The sequence below is a fragment of the Loxodonta africana genome, chromosome 12 (genome assembly GCF_030014295.1).
Source record: "Loxodonta africana isolate mLoxAfr1 chromosome 12, mLoxAfr1.hap2, whole genome shotgun sequence".
In the NCBI taxonomy this organism is placed as follows: Eukaryota; Metazoa; Chordata; class Mammalia; order Proboscidea; family Elephantidae; genus Loxodonta; species Loxodonta africana.
Genome location: NC_087353.1, coordinates 13,731,361 through 13,752,320, shown reverse-complemented (window position 1 = coordinate 13,752,320; position 20,960 = coordinate 13,731,361).

Sequence of the window (20,960 nt, the reverse complement as noted above, 5' to 3'; positions counted from 1 at the left end):
TGCATAGGTAAATGATCCAATCAAAGTATGAGATGGGAATTTAACATAGTACAAAAGCAAGTGAGCACTTCCAGCTCTGCACCCGTTTAATGAAACATCTCAGTTGGTATTCTGTCATTTCCTAGAGCCTTGTTTTTCACCAATACCTTCAGTACGGCTTGGACTTCTTCCTTCAGTACCATTGGTTCCTGATCATATGCCACCTCCTGAAACAGATGATCCTTGACCGATTCTTTTTGGTATAGTGCTCTGTGTATTCTTTCCACCTTCTTTTGATGCTTTCTCTGTCATTTTTAGTATTTTGCCCCCAGAATCTTTCAGTACTGCCACTCGAGGCTTGAATTTTTTCTTCAGTTCTTTCCGCTTGAAAAATACTGAGAGTGTTCTTTTCTTTGGGTTTTCTATTTCCAGATCTTTGCATATATCATTATAATATTTTACTTTGTCTTCTCGAGCCACCCTTTGAAATCTGTTTTTCAGCTCTTTTACTTCATCATTTCTTCCTTTCACTTTAGCTACTCTCCATTCAAGAGCAAGTTTCAGTCTCTTCTGACATCCGTTTTGGTCTTTGCTTTCTTTCCTGGCTTTTAAATGACCTCTGGCTTTCTTCATGTATGATGTCCTTGATGTCATCCCACAACTCATCTGGTGTTCAGTCATTAGTGTTCAATGCATCAAATTTATTCTTGCGATGGTCTCTAAATTCAGGTGGGATATATTCAAAGTTATACTTTGGCTCTTGTGGACTTGTTCTAATTTTCTTCAGTTTCAACTGGAACTTGCATATGAACAATCCATGGTCTTTTCTGCAGTCAGATCCTGGCCTTGTTCTGACTGATATTGAGCTTTTTCATTGTCTCTTTCCACAGATGTAGTTGATTTGATTCCTGTGTATTCCATCTGGCGAGGTCCATGTGTGTAGTCAGCGCTTATGTTGATGAAAAAAGGTATTCGTAATGAAGAAGTCTTTGATCTTGCAGACTTCTACCATGCAATCTCCAGTATTGTTTCCATAACTAAGGCCATATTTTCTAACTACCGATCCTGCTTCTTTATTTCCATCTTTTGTGTTTCATTCACCAGTAACTATCAATGCATAGTGATTGCATGTTCTATCAATTTCAGACTGCAGAAGTTGGTAAAAATCTTCAATTTCTTCATCTTTGGCCTCAGTGTTTGGTGCGTAAATTTGAATAACGGTCATATTAACTAGTCTTCCTTGTAAGTGTATGGCTATTATCCCATCACTGACAGCATCGTACTCCAAAAAAGATCTTGAAATGTTATTTTTGACAATGAAAGCAATGTCATTCCTCTTCAAGTTGTTACCCATGGAAGCAGCAGTCATGAATTAAAAAGAGCACACTGCATTGGGCAAATCTGCTGCAAAAGACCTCTTTCAAGTGTTAAAACGCAAAGATGTTACCTGGAAGACTAAGGTGCGCCTGACCCAAGCCATGGTGTTTTCAATCACCTCATATACTTTCAAAAGCTGGACAATGAATAAGGAAGACTGAAGAAAAATTGACGCCTTTGAATTGTGGTATTGGCTAAGAATATTGAATATACCATGGACTGCCAAAAGAATGAACAAATCTGTTTTGGAAGAAGTACAACCAGAATGCTTCTTAGAAGCAAGGGTGGTGAGACTACATCTCACTTACTTTGGAAATGTTATCAGGAGGGATCAGTCCCTGGAGAAGGACATCATGCTTGGTAAAGTAGAGGGTCAACAGAAAAGAGGAAGACCCTTAACAAGATGGATTGACACAGTGGCTGCAACAATGGACTCAAGCATAATGATTGTGAGGATGGCACAGGACTCGGCAGTGTTTCATTCTGTTGTACATAGGGTTGTTATGAGTTGGGACTGGCTGGAGGGCACCTAACAACAACAACAACAGTATAAAAACTTCATTGATATAGTTTCAGATTTCACATTGCAACTAACCTTTGAGAAAGTATCACTTGACTTTTGGGTTGTATTAAACTGGATTATCTACAATCATCTGAAAAGGCTATTAAAATTATTCCTTTCTTTCCAACTACATATTTGTGTGAAGCCAAATTTTCCATGTACATTTTCAACAGTTCAACATGTGACAATGTATTGATTCAACAAGCATATATGAGAATCATCTATTAAGCCAGATGTTAAAAATAATTGCCAAAATGGAAACTTATATCACTCTTCTCACTAATTACTTTTGGCTTGGAAAACATAGTTTTTTTGTTTTGTTTTTTTACAAAATGATACATTCCTGTGTAATGGGCTAATCAATATTACTGATTAAGATACGAGTGGCAGAATTCAAGAAGATCAGTTAGAAGGGCAACTAAAATAAGGGTCTGCCAGTAGACTCAAAAATAAATGTGTCATTAGAGAATTTACAAGAATAGAATTTAGTGACTGATTAGATATGAAAGGGGCCCTTGGTGGTGCCATGGTTAACAGCTCAGCTGCTAACCAAAAGGTCAGCATTTCAAATCCACCAGCTGCTCCTTGGAAACCCTACTGGGCAGTTCTACTCTGGTGTATAGGGTTGCTATGAGTCAGAATTGACGGCAAGCAGCTTGGTTTTTTGGTTAGATATAGGAGAGGCTGCAAACCATTGAGATTCTTAGTGCAATGACTTTGAGGGTAGAGATATCATTCCTTGAGACTCTGAAGTAGACAAGATGTGGTAGAGGTGAGATTAGGGTTCTTTCAAGACACAGTGACTTTTTGTTTTCAGAGTCACAGGTAGACTGAGTGTGGTTGGGGGAGAGGGTGCCTTGTAGGCAGTTGGAAAGGTTGGAATTGAACTTGAGAAAAATAGCGGGACTGAAGATACATACGGTTGAGTCCATTAAGATGAAAGTGGTTGTGCAAGCCCTTGAACTGTCAGAGGGCAGAGACGAGAATACAATACACAGAAATGAGGGGTGTCTGCCAATTCCATTTAGAGGGCCAGGAAAAACCAGAGGAATAATAGTAAAAATAATCAGAGGTAGGAGAACATAAAAAAAGTGGCATGATGAAGAAGCCAAGACAGAAAATTGTTACAAAGGGTAGACTTTACAGGATTTTTCAAAGTGCTACTATGTAATTGCTAGATACATGTGAAATATGTTTTTTTTCTGTCTTCTTGTGACAAGTGCACAGGTGAAAAACTGTATCACAGTCATTGAAATTGGTTATTTTCACTCAAATATAGCTGATTTCAGCTGTTATATTTTCTTATTTTGTATTATATTTTTAAGATTTGCATCATATTCAGGTACTTCAAATAATTTGAAGCCGAGTATTCACGTAATTCAGTGTATTGGTTTCTGACTGATGTTGTAAGATATTGCCACAAATTTGGTGGCTTAAAACAGAACAAATTAATCATCTTATAATTCTGGAGGTCAGAAGTCTGAAATGGGTCTCACTGGAAAGAAACCAAAGTGTCATCAGGGTTGTACTCCTTCTGGAAGCTTTAGGACAGAATCTGTTACCCTGCTTCTCAAGATTTCAAAGGCTGCCTGCATGCCTTGGCCCGTGGCCCCCTTCTGCCTCTATCTCACATTTCTGGCACTGCCTCTTCCACTTTGCCCTTCCGCATTTAAAAACCCTGTGCTTACTCTGGGCTCAACCAATTATCCAATTCCGCATTTAAAAAACCTTGTGCTTGCTCTGGGCTCAACCAATTACTCTGGGCTCAACATCTCTATTTTAAGGTCATTTGATTAGCAACCATAATTCTACCTGATACCTTAATTTCTCTTTGTCATGTGCCATAACATATTCACAGGTTCCTTGGATTAGGACATGTGTGGACATCGTTAGGAGGCAATTATTATGCTGACCACACTCATGCATATTTGTGGATTCGAGAACTATTTAATAGCTATTAATGAAATAATAATAAATCAAACCACAAACATAATTCTACTGAGTTTCTTTTTTTAAAAAAACTGAAAAAGAGTTCAGTATTTTTAATGCCCTTCAATTGGGGAGGATTTCATGAATAATAAATGTATTATATAAGAAGGCAAAATAATTTTCTGTTTAAATCGTATTACTCAAAAAAGCCTACATCTGGTAAATAATTTCTCCAAAAAGAAAAAGGTTATCTTTGAAAGAGAAAAGTTTCTGAAAAAACTCTTGATGGCAGTTGTTCCCTGGTAGAGGAAGAAGATATGCTTTTTGTGATATATAATCTATTCAAATGCTGAGTTTTTTAACCATAAATATATGTAATATTCATAATAAAATTGACTGATTTCTTGCTTGATTTAATAACAGCATAAGACTTTTTATTTTAAAAGCACTTTTGTTATATTGTATGATTAGTTTCCCATACCACTTTTTATGAGTTATTATCATGTCATCGATGAAAAATTTAAAGTATCATTCAGATATGTAATTTTTCCAGTGTAGCACATCCACTAAAATATAAACAATAGAACTGTTTTCACTAGAGAGCCTTCTCTTTCCACTATAACATTTTATTATTAAAATGTATTATTTGGAGTTAATAGTTAAGGTACAATGTCAGGTCTGCTGATGACTTATTACACTGCCTAAGAGGCCTTGTAGTTCTGAAGATTGATTCTATTCACCTGACTCCTACAATTAAAGCTGAGGAGGTTACTAGCTGATTTCTAAAAACTGTATATTCCAAGGGGGCCTGACAGCTGATTTAGACAGATGGGTTTCTGCCTGTTAAAGGGTGGCTTCTATTTGTTAGAATCAGTCACAGGTATGTCGTATGGAGCAGTAGTGGAAAGCTAACACACCTCCTCCCCACCCCCTTGTCTTTGTGAGAGAATATCATTCTGGCAGACAAGATACTCACTTCCAAAGACAGGTGAGGGGAATGTATTTTTGTTCCTGTCATGCTAAATGAGATGTTTAAAAATTGGGCATTAAGGAGTGTCTTACCTTTGGGGATACTCTGAAGCCACAACAGTGCTTACGGTTTCTTTTGACCTAGAGAACATCTGTTTAGTTGTTCAGTGAAAATATTTTAATGTGATCTCAAATAATACTATTTATTAATTTCTTCCATTATTCCTAATTCCAAAAAGGATTCAAAGGATATAAGTAAAATCAGAGAAACATAAAAAACCAAAAAAAAAAAAAAAAAGCCACATCCAGTGCCGTCAAGTCGATCCTGACTCATAGTGACCCTGTTGGACAGAATAGAGCAGCCTCATAGGGTTTCCAAGGAGCAGCTGGTGGATTAGAACTACTGACCTTTCGGTTAGCAGCCAAACGTTTAACCACTGCACCACGGGGCATCAATGAAAAAAGAAAATACTCAATGAAGTCATTGATACATAGCTTACTATAAGTAAAATAAGCTATAGATTCCTGTTTTTTTTTCAATTACAAGTGAAATCAAGTGGCCACATTGATTTTCTCTCTTACTCTCTCTGTGAATCTCTCTTTATCTCTTTTTTAACTTGACCAGCTCAGCTCGTTATATTTCTGAAACAGAGACTTGGACTGTGTCTTATTCACCTTCCACAGTGGATAACTGAAAGAAGATTCTGAAAGTATAGAGAACTAGAATAAAGAAATCAAGAAACTCCCTACTCCAATTATAAGACTAAAATCTGCCAAATTAAGTCCTTAATTTCATTGCCCCCTGCCAAATATATTTATGACGAACACCATTTTTCCCTACTAGAAATCCATTGGGAGGGGTTGTCAACAGCTATGATCACCAAGCAAATGCCATGAATGCTCATGAATGTATCCCTGGATCTGCCCTATAACAGGCTTATACACAAAGGTAGGTGCGGGGGTTGGAAATAGCAGGAAGACTTAACATTTTGCATTTGACAGGAGATTATAGCTTAACTCGCCGACTTCTGTAAATTTGTTATTTACATAGTAAATAAATTTATCATAGTACTTCATTTTTATGTCACATGAAATACAAGAGTCATATGGGATATGCCAGAAGTTGGGATTTTTTTTTCCTGTAGAGGAATTTTAGGCTTTGTTGGCCAGATGGTCTTTGTTGCAACTAGTCAGCTCTGATGGTATAGCACCAAAGCAGCCATTAAAAACAGGTAAGTGAATGGCCATGTCTGTGTTACAATAAAACTGTATTTCCAAAAACAGTTGGTGGGTTAGATTTGACTTGTGAGCTGTAATTTGTGGAGACTTAGGTTATACCCTCAGTACCACAAGAAATTTAACCTTGCAATAATATTTAACAGGAACTCATTAATCTAGAGGCATATTGAAAAATTCTATATAACAACTTTGAAACTAGGAGTAAGGAAGCTGTAATACAGTGTGATATATTGAGAGATACATAGTTTCTGGAATTAGTCTTCAGTAAGATATCTTAAAAAGTCTTCAGTAAGATATCCTAAAAAGAAAAAAAAAAATTTTTTTTCTTTTTAGGATATCTTACTGAAGACTTTCTAGTGGAAACCCTCCACTGGTGGTGTAGTGGTTAAGCGCTACAGCTGCTAACCTTAAAGTTCAGCAGTTCGAGTTGGCCAGGCACTCCGAAAACTCTATGGGGCAGTTCTACTCTGTCCTGTAGGATGGCTGTGAGTCGGAATCAACTTGATGGTAATGGGTAAGATATCTAGTATGCAAATTACCAGATCTATAACCTTGACTAGATTTCCTGATCTTCAGATTCTTTGATCTACCTAATGAGAAAGTCAAATCAATACTCTGGCCCTCAGTTTTTTCATTATGTCAATCAGGGTTCCCACAGGAAACAAACGGCATTCACTAGTACTGTGGAGAGTTTAGTGAAGGCATTATTTGCAGGGATGTGTCTGGAGCCCTGGTGGTGCAGTGGATAAGAGTCACACCTATTAACCAAAAGGCAGGCAGTTCAAATCCACCACCCACTCCTTGAAAACCATATGCAGCATTTCTACTCTGTTCTATAGGGTCACGAGGAGTCAGAATTGACTTCATGGCAATGGGTTTGGTTTTGGTGGTATTGAATTATCTTACCAAAAATAAGTCAGCCTTCCTTTTGTCTTTGGTTCCTGAGAGAGTATTCTTGGAATTTCCTGGGTAATCAAGGTGCCTTTGTTATCTAAAGCTGCCAGATAACACTTAAGAATTTGTGAAAATAAGCTGGGAGGAGGCTGGCCAAGCTACAAAGATCTGCTAGTCAACTAAGCTCAGGAAGGGAGGAGGCTATGATTCAATCCATCATGCATATTCAATGAGGCCCAAATCATGTGTATGCAATGAAGCCAATAAAAGGCTCTGAAAGTGGAAGCTCCTTGAGTTTCCTGGTTGGCGAAATACATCCATGCATGGGAGAGCATCGCAAGTCCCTGGGGAGATGGAAACTTCACTCTGGGACCCCTCGAGGACCTTGCCCTATGTGTGTTTTCATTTGTATCCTTTCTGGTTATAAAAAAATCACTAGCTGTAAATATGGTATACCCAGTGAAACCCAGTGCTATCGAGTTGATTCCGACTAATAGCGACCCTATAGGACAGAGTAGAACTGCCCCATAGAGTTTCCAAGGAGAAATATGGTGTACTCTTCATAATTTCTGTGAGTCATTACAGCAAATTAGTGAAACTAAAGTAGGTTAATAGGAGTGAGTCAGTCAAAAAGTAGGGTTGTCATGTGTACTCCCAAGCTTGAGGCTGACATCCTGAAGAGTTAGTGGGAAATCAGCCCGTAATTTGTAGCCAGAAGGTCAAAAGGTTAGAATGTTGGTGGACTCCCCAAGCTTGCAGCTGGCATCTGCCTATTTGCCAGCCTGAAGGACTGTGTCCTTTTAACTTGTGAGCTCTGGTCCAGCTTCAGATGGCTAGGGTCAGAGAAAAGCTGCAAGGGCAGTTGGTTAGAAAGAAGCATCCATCTAACTTGTGAGTTCTAAACAAGCTCTGGGTAGGTAGGGTCAGAGAGCACCGTTTGGGTAGCTGTCGATATGGGAGGAGAAGTAGGAATGTAAGGAGTGGATTCATTACCAGGTGGGGATTAGATTCATGTTGTTCCTTACTGTGCAATTCACAACAAAGGTGGGATTTTCCCACTTTCCCCAGCCTAGAGTAAGGCATTTAGTCGGGGACAGGAAAACCAACCAGGGATAACAAAGCAAATTAGGGAATAAAATAGTGCAAGGACATTTCCACCTATAGACCAAAAAACGGAAACAGAAAGAGTTTTTTCAGGAAGAGGGAGAGAGCACAAGCGATGGCTGAAGCTGTAGGAGAAGGTTTCCTATAAGAAGGTTTCCTATAAGATATAGAAGGCTGCAACCACTGCCAACCTGTGACCACAAGGGAGGGAGCAGGAGAAAAACTACTACAACCTCCCCCTTCTCCTGCTCTGTAATCTGTTCTCAGAGCTCCTCTTTAGCTAAACCCAATGAGAAGCAAGATGACAAGGTAGCACCTTAATGCAGCTCACAATAGGCATCCTACTCAGTCACCGAAAAAGGTGGAGATGGGGGAAGGGTGGATCTGAAGGGGCAATTGGAGAATATCTGCTACACTTACCTAAGAAATTAGTAATTTTCTACCACTGCCTCCACCAGACTGAGTCTAGTACAACTAGATGGTGCCCGGCTACCACCACTGACTGCTGTGACAGGGATCACAACAGAGCATCCTAGACAGAGCTGGAGAAAAATGTAGGACAAAATTCTCACTCAAAAAGAAAGAAGACTTGCTGGCCTGACAGAGACGGGAGAAGCCCTGAGAGTATGGCCGCTGGACACCCTTTCAACTCAGTAATGAAGCCACTCCTGAGACTTACTCTTTAGCCAAAGATTAAACAGACCCATGGAACAAAACAAGACTAAAGGGGTGCACCAGCCCTGGGCCAGGGACTGGAAGCCAGGAGAGAACAGAAAAGCTGGTAATAGGGAACCCAGGGTTGAGAAGGCAGAGTGTTGACATGTCATGGGGTTGTTAACAAACGTCATAGAACAATGTGTGTACTAAGTGCTTGATGAGAAACTCGTGTGTTCTGTAAATGTTCATCTGAAGTACAATTGAAAAAAAAAATGAGTAATTTAGAAAAGTCGGCCACTGAATTCTCTTCCATTTGTCACTAGCCATTTGACCCTTTGATTATAGCTAATGAAGATTATAGATTCTCTTCACTTGTGGGCTAGTACTCTTCTACAACACAACTTGAGCCTGCTTACCTACAACATAAGTTGAGCCTGTTAACCTTTAACAGTTATGATTTAAATACATACCATTAACTTCGAGAGGCAAAGTTAAAAAAAAAAAACTATATTAAAAACAAAACATAGTGCAGTTCAAGACCTAGTGAAAAAAGGTCATCCTTCCCCATGCCCCAAACTGTGCAACTGATTTCCACAGTTTGTGTGAGTTCACAATTACACAGCCTGTCTATCTAAATTACATAGACACACACTGCCTCTTTCCAAACCCATGCGCTCTGTTTGGGTTTGGAAGCCTTCTGGGATTCTAAGCCTAATACAAAACAAACCTACAGCAGCTATCATTTGTCCCGGTAGCTCCTTGGGCACCTGACTCTACTTACATCTTATTTCAGAAACTGAAAGAAAAATAGTAAAAATAATGAGATGTGTAGTGGTTATGGCTCCTCTTTCATGGTCTGTGAGATAGATATGAAACACCAAAAATTCTTAGAATGTTGCTACAACATCACAGTTCATATATTCATCAAGCACCTACTATATGTCAGGAAATTGAGACAGAGTGGTAAATAAGACAGGTATAATTCCATTCTCTCAGGACATTACAATCAAGTGTTGGAATTCAGGCAGGAAACAAATGTTTGTCTTAGTTGGTTTATTGGTTTACTTTTCCCCAGGAATTAGATTTAGATAAATCCATAAATTAAATAAAATAGATGGGGACAATATTGTATTGTGGGCTCAGAAATGATCTTTCTGAAGTGACATTTAAGTTGAGAACTAAATATTCATAAGAAGCCACATGTAAGTAGAGGAACCAGAAGAGTGTCCCAGACAAAGAAAATAGCAAACACAGTAGTCTCCAAAGATCCTGAAACCCAGTGCGGTCAAGTTGATTCCGACTCACAGTGACCCTATAGGACAGAGTAGAACTGCCCCATAGAGTTTCCAAGGAGCACCTGGCGGATTTGAACTGCCGACCCTTTGGTTAGCAGCCATAGGACTTAACCATTACACCACCAGGGCTTCCTCTTCAAAGATAGCTGCCACAATTCTTCCACAACCAAAAACCAAACCTATTGCCATTGAGTCAATTCCAACTGATAGTGATCCTATACAACCAAGCAGAGCTGTCCCATAGACTTTCTGAGTGACATCTGATGGATTCAAACTGCCAACCTTTTGGTTAACAGCCAAGTTCTTAACCACTGTGCTTCCAGGGCTCCACAATTTCTTTACGCACACACGCACACACACACATATATAGCTCTTTCCATAAAAAAGTGGGGCCCATTTTCCCTCCTTTCAGTTTGAGCTGTCTTTGAACACAATGCTATGGCGGATATGACAGCATCAGTTCTGACACAGCATTTCAGGAACATGATAGCTTCTTTTCTTTCTTGGAGGCCAGCTGCCATATAAGAAGCCTACCTACCCTAAAACATCATACTGTGAAGATACACAAGCTAATGACTTGGAGAAATGTGGGGGAACATCTAAGCACAGATATATAAGTGAAGTCTTCTTGAACCTTATACTCCAACGCAGCCACTAACTGAACGAAACCAAATAAGTGATCCTACCCACCTGGCCCTTGCTCAAATGCCTAGCCCTAGAATTGCAGAACGTAATAAGCCATTAATTCATTAAGCCACCAAACCTCTGAGTGGAATAAACAATAAGAGATAATTGAGAGAGTGGACATAACTATCTTACAACAGAAACGAGAATGACATTTTCAGGAAAAAGAAATTAGACCCATTTGGCTAAAGGAGAATAAGCAGTGGGGAATTGGGAGAAGATGTAGTCAAAGGACTATACAGATTTCAGATTTTTGGAGGGCCTTATAAATAATGTGGAAACCCTGGTGGCATGGTGGTTAAGTGCTATGGCTGTTAACCAAAAAGTTGGCAGTTCAAATTCACTAGATGCTCCTTGGAAACTCTATGGGGCAGTTCTACTCTGTCCTATAGGGTAGCTATGATTCAGAATGAATGGGTTTGATTTTTTTTTTTTTTTTTTTTGGTTTTATAAATAATGTGGAAACCCTGGTGGTGTAGTGGTTAAGTGCTGTGGCTGTTAACCAAAAACTTGGCAGTTTGAATCCACCACCCACTCCTTGGAAACCCTGTGAGTAGTTCTACTCTGTCCTATTGGGTCACTATGAGTAGAAATCAACTCGACAGCAATGGTATATTGGTATAAATAATTAGCATGATGTAGTATTCTTGATTATACATGATAGAAACTGACTCTTGATGACTCATCAGAAAATGAACTGATAGGATGCTGGGTGGCTTAGGTCAAGCACTTCTTTCAGATATTGTAGTAATAAAAAAACAAACAAAAACCTGACCATTTCAGGTTAAAGAGGAGGAGGAGATGGAACCTTGGTTTTACCCAATATGCACACACTGAAGAACTTCTCTCAAAATAAGAATGTTCACATGATCTAAAAAAAAAAAAAAAAAACACAAAACTGACAGTTGTCCACTGCCACATAGATGTTTACTGAATACTTTTTATGAGTGCAATACGAAGTCATCATAGAATTTTAAGCAAGGAATGATGTCATATGAAAGTCATTTAAAAATATCTCTCTAGCTACTGGATAAGAAAGGATTTTGGATTAAAATAAGGAAGATTAGTTAGGAAGTGATTAATGACCCACACGAGAAAATACAGAGGCTTGAGATAAGGCATTGACATTGAAACTGGAAGTGGAAAGATACAGGATATAATGTAGACAGTGAACCAATAAAATATACTGATGCCCTGGAAGTAGGGTAAAGGTGAGAGACAAGAAAAATTCAAGAAAGAATCTGATGTTTTTAGCTGAGGGAAGTGGGTAAATTGGGAAACATTGACTGAAATTGGTAAGCCTTGAGGAGAAAATATTTTGAAGAGTATGGAAAGAATTTAATAATAATAAAAAAATCAGTTTTTTAAACATACTTTTTGAGTTTTGAGTGCATGAGAGCTGTGATATGTAGTTCAGCAGGGAAGGCAGGTATAAAGCTATAAAGCTATAAACCTGAAAGCCATTAGTTTATTAAATATCTGTATTCAGATATTTAAGCTAATGGCATATTGAATACAGGAAGCCATTAGCTTATGGAATATCTTATTGAATATCAAAGGACTGCATGAGCTCAAGTAGGGATGAGGAGTAGATAGAAATAGAAGGGATGAGCTGAGAAAGCATTGTGGGGTACTCCAACATTTATAAGTCCATTAGACAAAGAAAAAACAACATGAAGGCAGATGAGAATTGGCCAATAAAAAAAGAGGAAGACCAGGAACGTTTGGCAGCATAAATACACAAAAGAAAACTATTCCAACTAAGTGAGGAAGGCCAGGTGTGTTGAATACCTCTGTGATGTCAACTCTGATGAGGACAGAGACATGACTATTGAATTTAACACCTTATATGCCAATGGTGTTCTTTAAAAGACAAGTTTTAGTAGAGTGATAGAAATAGAGTTCGTATTACAAGATTGATTACCAGAACCCAAACCAAACCCACTGCTGTTGAGTTGATGGCGACTCATAGCAACCCCTATTAGACAGAGTAGAACTGCCCCATAGGGTTTCCAAGGAGTGCCTGGTGGATTTGAACTGCCAACCTCTTGATTGGCAGCCATAGCTCTTAACCAGTACACCTCCAGTGTTCCCAGGAGATTGATTAAGAGGTAATAATTTGGAGAGAGGGCAGCTAAACAGTTTTTCTAAAGAATTTCTCTTCTTAAAAAGGAGAAAAATAGTGGATGGTGGCTTACGAGGAATATAGGATTAATTTGAAATGTGGTACTTATTTTAATTAATGGGTTATAATTGTTGTGATCCTATAGAGGAAACCCTGGTGGTGTAGTGGTTAAGTGCTAGGGCTACTAACCAAAGGGTCAGCAGTTCGAATGTGCCAGGAGCTCCTTGGAAACTCTATGGGGCAGTTCTACTCTGTTCCATAGGGTTGCTATGAGTCGGAATTTACTCGACGGCACTGGGTTTGGTTTGGTTTTGTATCCTATAGAAAGGGAAAGCTGATGAGAAGAACATAAAGAATTTTGACTAAAAAAAGGGAAATTGGGGGTAAGCATTTATTTGATTTCAAAAGACATAGATATCCTTCTTTGGTAAGAGGAGAGAAGAATGTATGTGGCAAGTATGCAAGTAGGGTTGTGCAATCTGAGATGGTACATAAAAGAAATTCGTTTCCAATTGCTTCTGTTTTTCCAAAAAAGTGAGATGAGATGATGTCAGCAATTGAGATGGATTTTAATAGGTTATGGGTGAAGGTCTGAGGAGAAGGGGAATTTGGCAAAGTTGCAAAAGCAACAAATTAAAGAATAGGAAGGTGGACTTATTAAGGGAATGTAATAGTATTACCCAGACATATGATGTACTCATTTCATGTCTGTGATCAGTGTAGTTGTCCAGCAATCTTCAGCTGCTTCAGACCTCATTGAAAGGAAACAAAAATATTTGGGTTCCTTGATTTTGAGTTGTGTCAAGGTAGTAGCTGCGAGGAAAGGGGAACAGAAAGGAGATGAGATATTTTCAGGGGAATGATTGTTGAAGAAATGAGGAACAAAAAATAAATAAATAAGACTATGATGTGAGAGGGTGGAAAGAGGTGCTGGAGAATGAAAAGATTGGAGAGTCAAGAAATTGGGAATCCTTCATGAGGCTAAATTTGCAGTGGAAATGCCAGAGTAAATGAACTGAGATGATGGTCAGAGACAGCAGTGCGTGAAATAGATATTTGAAAAAGTTGCAGAGTAATCAGAAGTTCTAGAGTATCAGCATGGCAGTTAGCTGGAGACAATGATGATTAAACAGAGATAAGGAAGCTATTTTTTTAATTAATTTATTGAACACCTATTATGCACAGACACTGTAGGGAAAGCATAAACATTATATTACAAGTCTGCATTTATTTGTGCAGTGGAGATGTAAAGAGTTGTAGTCATTTCTTAATTTACAGACCAAACCAATGCCTGACATAAAAGGAAAAGAAAAGTGGTGGAAAGGGATCTGAAAGTTTTTGAGCTCCAGTTATATATATTCCAGGCCATAGTGTGATCTGAGAAAACATATTGTAATTACCTTTCTCCACATGATGGGGAGTATTAAGTAATGAGTTCAATGTCTTAAAGTATTAAAAAAAATTGCCAGAATGTATTCTTAGTACCAGTATTCCAGTTTGATTGATGGTTATGTAATTATGGATTTCTGCTACTGCACTAACCATTCTTAGAGTTATACTGAGTTGTAAATGGAAAGGACCTCAGAGTCACATAACCTGTCACCTCCTCTCTGAACCACACTTAATGACAGGGAGACCAAGACCTAGAGAAACTAAGCGAGTGACACAGGGTCTTCCACTGAGAAAATGGCAGAGCCAGGATTTCAGCCTGAGTGACCAGGCTCAGCCCCACAGGCGTGTCACCACATTGCATCTCTAAAGGTAGACCATGCCCTTTGCCCTCCCTGCAACCTCTGCCAGGCTTGAATAGTCACAACTTGGATGGAACAATTAGTCATGAAAATGGTTATCATTACCACGAAGATCTCAAGTACCCCTGGAAGTATTTTGTGTGGGATATAGGGACTATATCCATAAGCAAGAAAGCCAGTGAGAAAATCCTTTTTGGGATATGAGTAAATGATGTTCATCCTAGCTAAACTCACTACAAATATGTACTATTTGGTTTCCCTAGGCATAGTTTTTCAAGAAACTCAAACCCTATATTATGTAACTAAGTGTAAAACTTTCCAAAAGAAAATCTAAAAAGGCTTTTTTTTAAAAAAAAAATTCTGTTTTGGGAAATCTAAAGAAAATTGGTTAAAACAATAAATTTTTCCTTATTAAGAGCTGTCAGGTTAGAATTTTTTTTTTTTTAATTGCATGCTATTTAGTCCAATACAAAAAAAGAAAATGAAACAAACCCATTGCCGTCAAGTTGATTCTGACTCATAGCGACCCTATAGGACAGAGTAGAGCTGCTCCATAGAGTTCCCAAGGAGTCCTGGTGGATTCCAACTGCTAACCTTTTGGTTTGCAGCTATAGCTTTTAACCACTAAGCCACTACTGTTTCCTTTAATGCAATAGCTTAACTCTAATGCAACATGAGGTTACTATAGCAACACTTTAATTTACTAAGGTTTTAACCTCATGCCTAAGTTATAGGTGAACTAAAGATAACATCCAGTTTATTATTTGATAATATAAGTATGTATTGTGACAGTAAGAAAGCTGAGTTTCAATTATTCAATTGTAAGGGCAAAGGTTTCCATCTGTTTCTGAAGAAATGTATTGACAGCATACTCATGCTAAATATTTTTTTTTTTTAATTAAACAAGAAATTTTTCGGTTAATTTATTTCACTACATGCACTTTGTAATTCCATATACTTACTGCACTAAATCGTTCTGGATGTTCTGATCCAGGTGCCATTGAAAATTAAAGCTATAAGTTAAGCCATTCATTAAATAGACTCAGTTCAACAGACTCAGTCTCTGTATATAAAATTGCTTCTGTAGGAGATTTGTTTTCCTTGTTATATAAATACGGATGTTAAAAATAACCAGTGCTGGGGAAAAGTTTTTGGCTATGACAATTCCGATCAGCATCTGATCTCTAAAATTTACATGATACTACAAAAACTTAACAATGAGAAGACAAATAGCCCACTTAAAAAATGGGCAAAGGATACGAACAGGCACTTCACCAAAGAAGACATTTAGGAGGCTAACAGATACATGAGGAAATGCTCACAGTCATTAGCCACTGAGAAATGCAAATCAAAACCACAGTGAGATACCGTCTCACCCCAACAAGTCTGGCATTAATCCAAAAAACACAAAATAAGAAATATTGGAGAGATCGTGGAGAGGCTGGACCACTTGTATACAATGCTAGTGGGAATGTCAAATGGTACAACCACTTTGGGGATCGATTTGGTGCATCCTTAAAAAACTAGAAATAGAAAAAAAGCTACCATAAAAAGAAAAAAATATGATCCAGCAATTCCACTCCTTGGAATGTATCCTGGAGAAATAAGAACCTTCACAGGAACAGATATATGCACACCTATGTTCATTGCAGCACTGTTTACGATAGTAAAAAGATGGAAGCAACCAAGGTGCCCATCAGTGGTTGAATGGATAATAAACTATGGTATATTCACATGATGGAATACTACTCGATAATTAAGAACAACGATGAATCCATGAAACATCTCATAACGTGGAGGAATATGGAAGGCATGCTGAGTGAAATTAGTCAGTCACAAAAAGACAAATCCTGTATAAGACCACTATTATAAAAATTCAATAAAAAGTTTAAACACAGGAGAAAATATTCCTTGAATGTTATGAGAGTGGGGGTGGGGGAGAGGGGTATTCACTAGATAGTAGACAAGAACTATTTTAAGTGAAGGGAAAGACAACACACAATACAGGAGAGGTCAGCACAAATGGACTAAACCAAAAGCAAAGAAGTTTCCTGAATACAACTGAACGCTTCGAAGGCCAGAGTAGCAGGGACAGGGGGTTGGGGGCCATTGTTTCAGGGGACATCTAGGTCAATTGGCATAACAAAATGTATTAAGCAAATGTTTTGCATCCTACTTTGGTGAGTGGCATCTGGGGTCTTAAACGCTAGCAAGTGGTCATTTAAGATGTGTCGATTGGTCTCGACCCACCTGGAGCAAAGGAGAATGAAGAACACCAAAGATGTAAGCTAAATATGAGCCCAAGAGACAGAAAGGGCGACATAAATCAGAAAATACATCAGCCTGAGACCAGAACTAGATGATGCCCAGCCACAACCGATGACTGCCCAGACAGGGAACACAACAGAGAATCCCTGTTGGAGCAGGAAAAGAGTAGAATGCAAACCTCAAATTCTCATAAAAAGACTAGACTTAATGGTCTGACTGAGACTAGAGCGATCCCTGAGGTAATGGTCCCCAGGCCCTTTGTTAGTCAAAGACTGGATCCATTCCTGAAACCAACTCTCCAGACAGGGATTGGACTGGACGATAAGACAGAAAATGATACTGGTGGTGAGTGAGCTTCTTGGCTCAGGTAGACACACGAGACTATGTTGTCAACTCTTGCCGAGAGGTGAGTGAGAAGGCAGAGAGGGGTAGGAGCTGGTTGAATGGACATGGGGAATATAGGGTGGAGAGGAGGAGTGTGCTGTCTCATTGAGGGGAGAGCAGCTAGGAGTACATAGGAAGAAGTGTATAAGTTTTTGTACAAGAGACTGACTTCATGTGTAAACTTTCACTTAAAACACAATAAAGAAAAAAAATAACCACCGTTAATAGCTACAGAGAAAAGTCCTAGAAATATGTAAATAAAGAAAAACAAACTCACTGCTATCAAATCTATTCCAGCTCGTAATGACCCTAGATAGGCATATCCAAGTACCATCAAGACAAACGCTTTCCTCAGACCAAGAGTATTGGTTTGCCGTGGACAGCTTTAAAACATCTGAGAGGAAATACACATGTATTATCATTCCTTCAATGAAATTATTTGTCGGCTTTCTAAGAAATCATCAAATTAAAGATCTGAGAGATATTTATTTAAAAAGGAAAACACTGAAGTGACAGCATTGACAAGACATTTGCAAGATCTTAAAGTAGTTTTGAAAATGGGAAACACTAGGAAAGATAAATGAATAGTTTCATATAGAAAGTTTGTTGTGAAGCAAGTGAGTGTTTTTCCATCATGAGCAATTGTTTAGAAAAACTTTACACTTCTTGGCAACTACCTATGTAAGCAGAGCCCTGGTGGCACAGTGGTTAAGAGCTCGGGTGCCAACCAAATGTGGGCAGTTCAAATCCACCAGCTGCTCCTTGGAAACCCTATGGCGCGGTTCTTCTCTGTCCTATAAGGTCACTATGAGAGAGAATAGACTCTATGGCAACAGGTTTTACTGTCCTATAGGGTCCCTTTGAGTCCAAATCAACTGACGACAGTAGTTTTTTTTGGAATGTAAGTAGGCAGTTAGGTGGCACAAATGGTTAAGCACTAGACTAGTGGCCTAAAGGTTGGCAGTTCAAACCCATCCAGATGCACCTTGGAAGACAGGCCTGGGCATCTGCTACTAAAACGTCTCTGCCTTTAAAACCCTGTGGAGCGATTCTGCTCTGCACACATGGGGTCAACTTGAGTCAGAATCAACTTGATGGCAACAAACAACAACACAACCTATGGAAGTATTTATTCTCACCAAGCACTGTGAGGTGTATTGACTATTTAATGGCCACAATAATGCAGTAACATATATATATATATTATGTTTACAAAGGAGGAAATTAAGTCTCAAAGATATTAGCTGACTTGTCCAAGTGAATGTATTCCACAGTGAATGCATCCCAGGGAGAGGACTAGGACTTGTTTCCAGGCTCAACAGTTCATTGCTCCTTCCCTCAGTGGGAGTCAGAATTCTTTTAGTGTCTTCATCAAAATTACAATAATTACTCAGTAAAATGTAAAGGCTAGAATAAAGGTCTATACTTAAAACACACTGTGGCTAGTATAAACATGCTTACTAAAATGGGAACAGACAGAAGAGGTAAAATCTGCCACACCACCTTCTCTTCCTACCACCACGTGCCTGAAACACAAGCAAGATGTTGTTGTTAGTTGCAAAGGTGGCCTCAAACACACCAACAATCGCAAGAATGAACTATTTCCCGGTCCTGCGCGATCTTGCAATTGTTAGCATGTTTGAGGCCATTGTTGCGGCTATTGTGTCAGTCCTTCTCGTAGAGGGCTTCCATCATTTTGGCTGACCTTCTACTTTGCCAAATGCGATGTCCTTTACTAGCGATTGGTGTTTCTTTGTGATGTGTCCAAAGGAAGCAAAATGAAGTCTCACCGTTCTCCCTTTTAAGGAGCATTCTGGCTATACTCCCTTCAAAATGGGTCTGTTCATTCTTCTGGAAGTCCATTGTATATTCAATATTCTTCCCTGACACCACAATTAAAATGTGTCATGTTAAGATACAATTGATAAATAGGGTGGAAATACTGCAATAAACCCCATTAAGAAAGTGGAAAAATATGAAGCAAGTAGCAGTAACTTGTCCATGGAAATTACTGAGTCTAGTAGGAACCCCTGGCCTGGAAGTGGGAAAAATTTTTATTCAGACACTGATTCTGCTGTCTGATCAAAGTAATTTTGGCCACTTTCTGCATTGCCCCTAGTTCCCACTTCTGGGAGGAACTTCTTTGATCATTATTCTCCTAGTCTTATATCAGGTGGGTACTGAGAAGTATGCCCCCCTTCAAAGTGTACCAATTTCATAGTTGAGTTCACCAGGACTAGTTTGGGAACCCTAACATTGTTTTAATGCTAGAACTGTAAATCATAGGCTCATGATTTCTTTGGTAATACAGTTCTCTCAAAAATCCAGCAGGAAACTGATATATTTCCTTTCAATCAGTTTCTTTTTATAATAAATACATCAAAATTGTGCATTGTGCATTATTCTTAAGTCAAAATTATTTCATTGCTTGTTTGTCCCTAAACCCCTCTCCCTCAATTTAACCATCATCGTTGAGTCAGAAAGCCATACACTTCATGTGATCTTTCCATTGGGTTCAGTTTTAATAGCCATTTGTTTGTATTTTGCTCCACACTTTCTCAATCATAGTTTCTACCCTTTGAGGACAACAAAGGAATGTAAACACAAACTTTTGAAGTCCCACACTTTCAGACTCTCTCTCTTCCTTCTCATTTTTTGATTAAAAGCCAAATATTCTTGCCTGAGCACATTTCGTTCTCCTAATGTTTTGCTAAACTCAGTCAGTAATTGCCAACATACACAAATAACATGTCCCCTAATACCTAACTCCCCACTAGGGTTATAAGCTCAGTAGGAGCATGGCCAGCCTCCCAAATTACACAAATAATGTTTTCACCAAATTTTTTTTTCTACTACATAACATGAATCTCTTTCTAGTTTCTGGTATCGGTTTCTTTGCTGCTCACTTTCTGCTCATTAATATAGTACTACATAGTTTAGGAAGAACACACTCAGTGTTTCTCAAGCTGAAAGAACTAAAGAAAAATTCAAACCTCAAGTTGTGATAGTTTCTATGGGGAAAATATTAAACAGGAAGCATCAAAAGAAGATGGAATATACACAGTCATTATACCAAAAGGAATTAGTCGATGTTCAACCATTTCAAGAGGAAGCATATAATCAGAAACCAATGGTACTGAAGGAAGAAGTCCAGGCTGCACTGAAGGTATTGGTGAAAAACAAGCTCCAGGAATTGACAAAATATCAGCTGGGATGTTTCCACAAACGGATGCAGTGTGGGCAGTGTTCACTTGTCTTTGCCAAGAAATCTGGAAGACAGCTACCTGGCCAACCAATTGGAAGAGATCCATATTTATGGCTATTCCCAAGAAAGATGATCCAACCAAATACGGAAATTATCGAACAATATCAAATTTTTTCTGAAGATCATTGAAAAGCAGCTGCAGCAGTATATCAACAGGGAACTGCCAGAAATTCAGGCTGGATCCAGAAGACATGGAACCAGGGATATCATTGCTGATGTCAGATGGGTCCTGGCTGAAAGCAGAGAATACCAGAAGGATGTTTACCTGTGTTTCATTGTCTATGCAAAATCATTCAGTAATATGGATCACAACAAATTATGGATAACATTGTGAAGAATGGGAATTTCAGAACACTTGTGTTCAGACAGAACAAGGGAGTAATGAGTGGTTTAAAGTCAGGGAAGGTGTGCATCAGGGTTGTATCCTTTCACCATATCTATTCAATCTGAATGCTGAGCAATAATCTGAGAAGCTGGA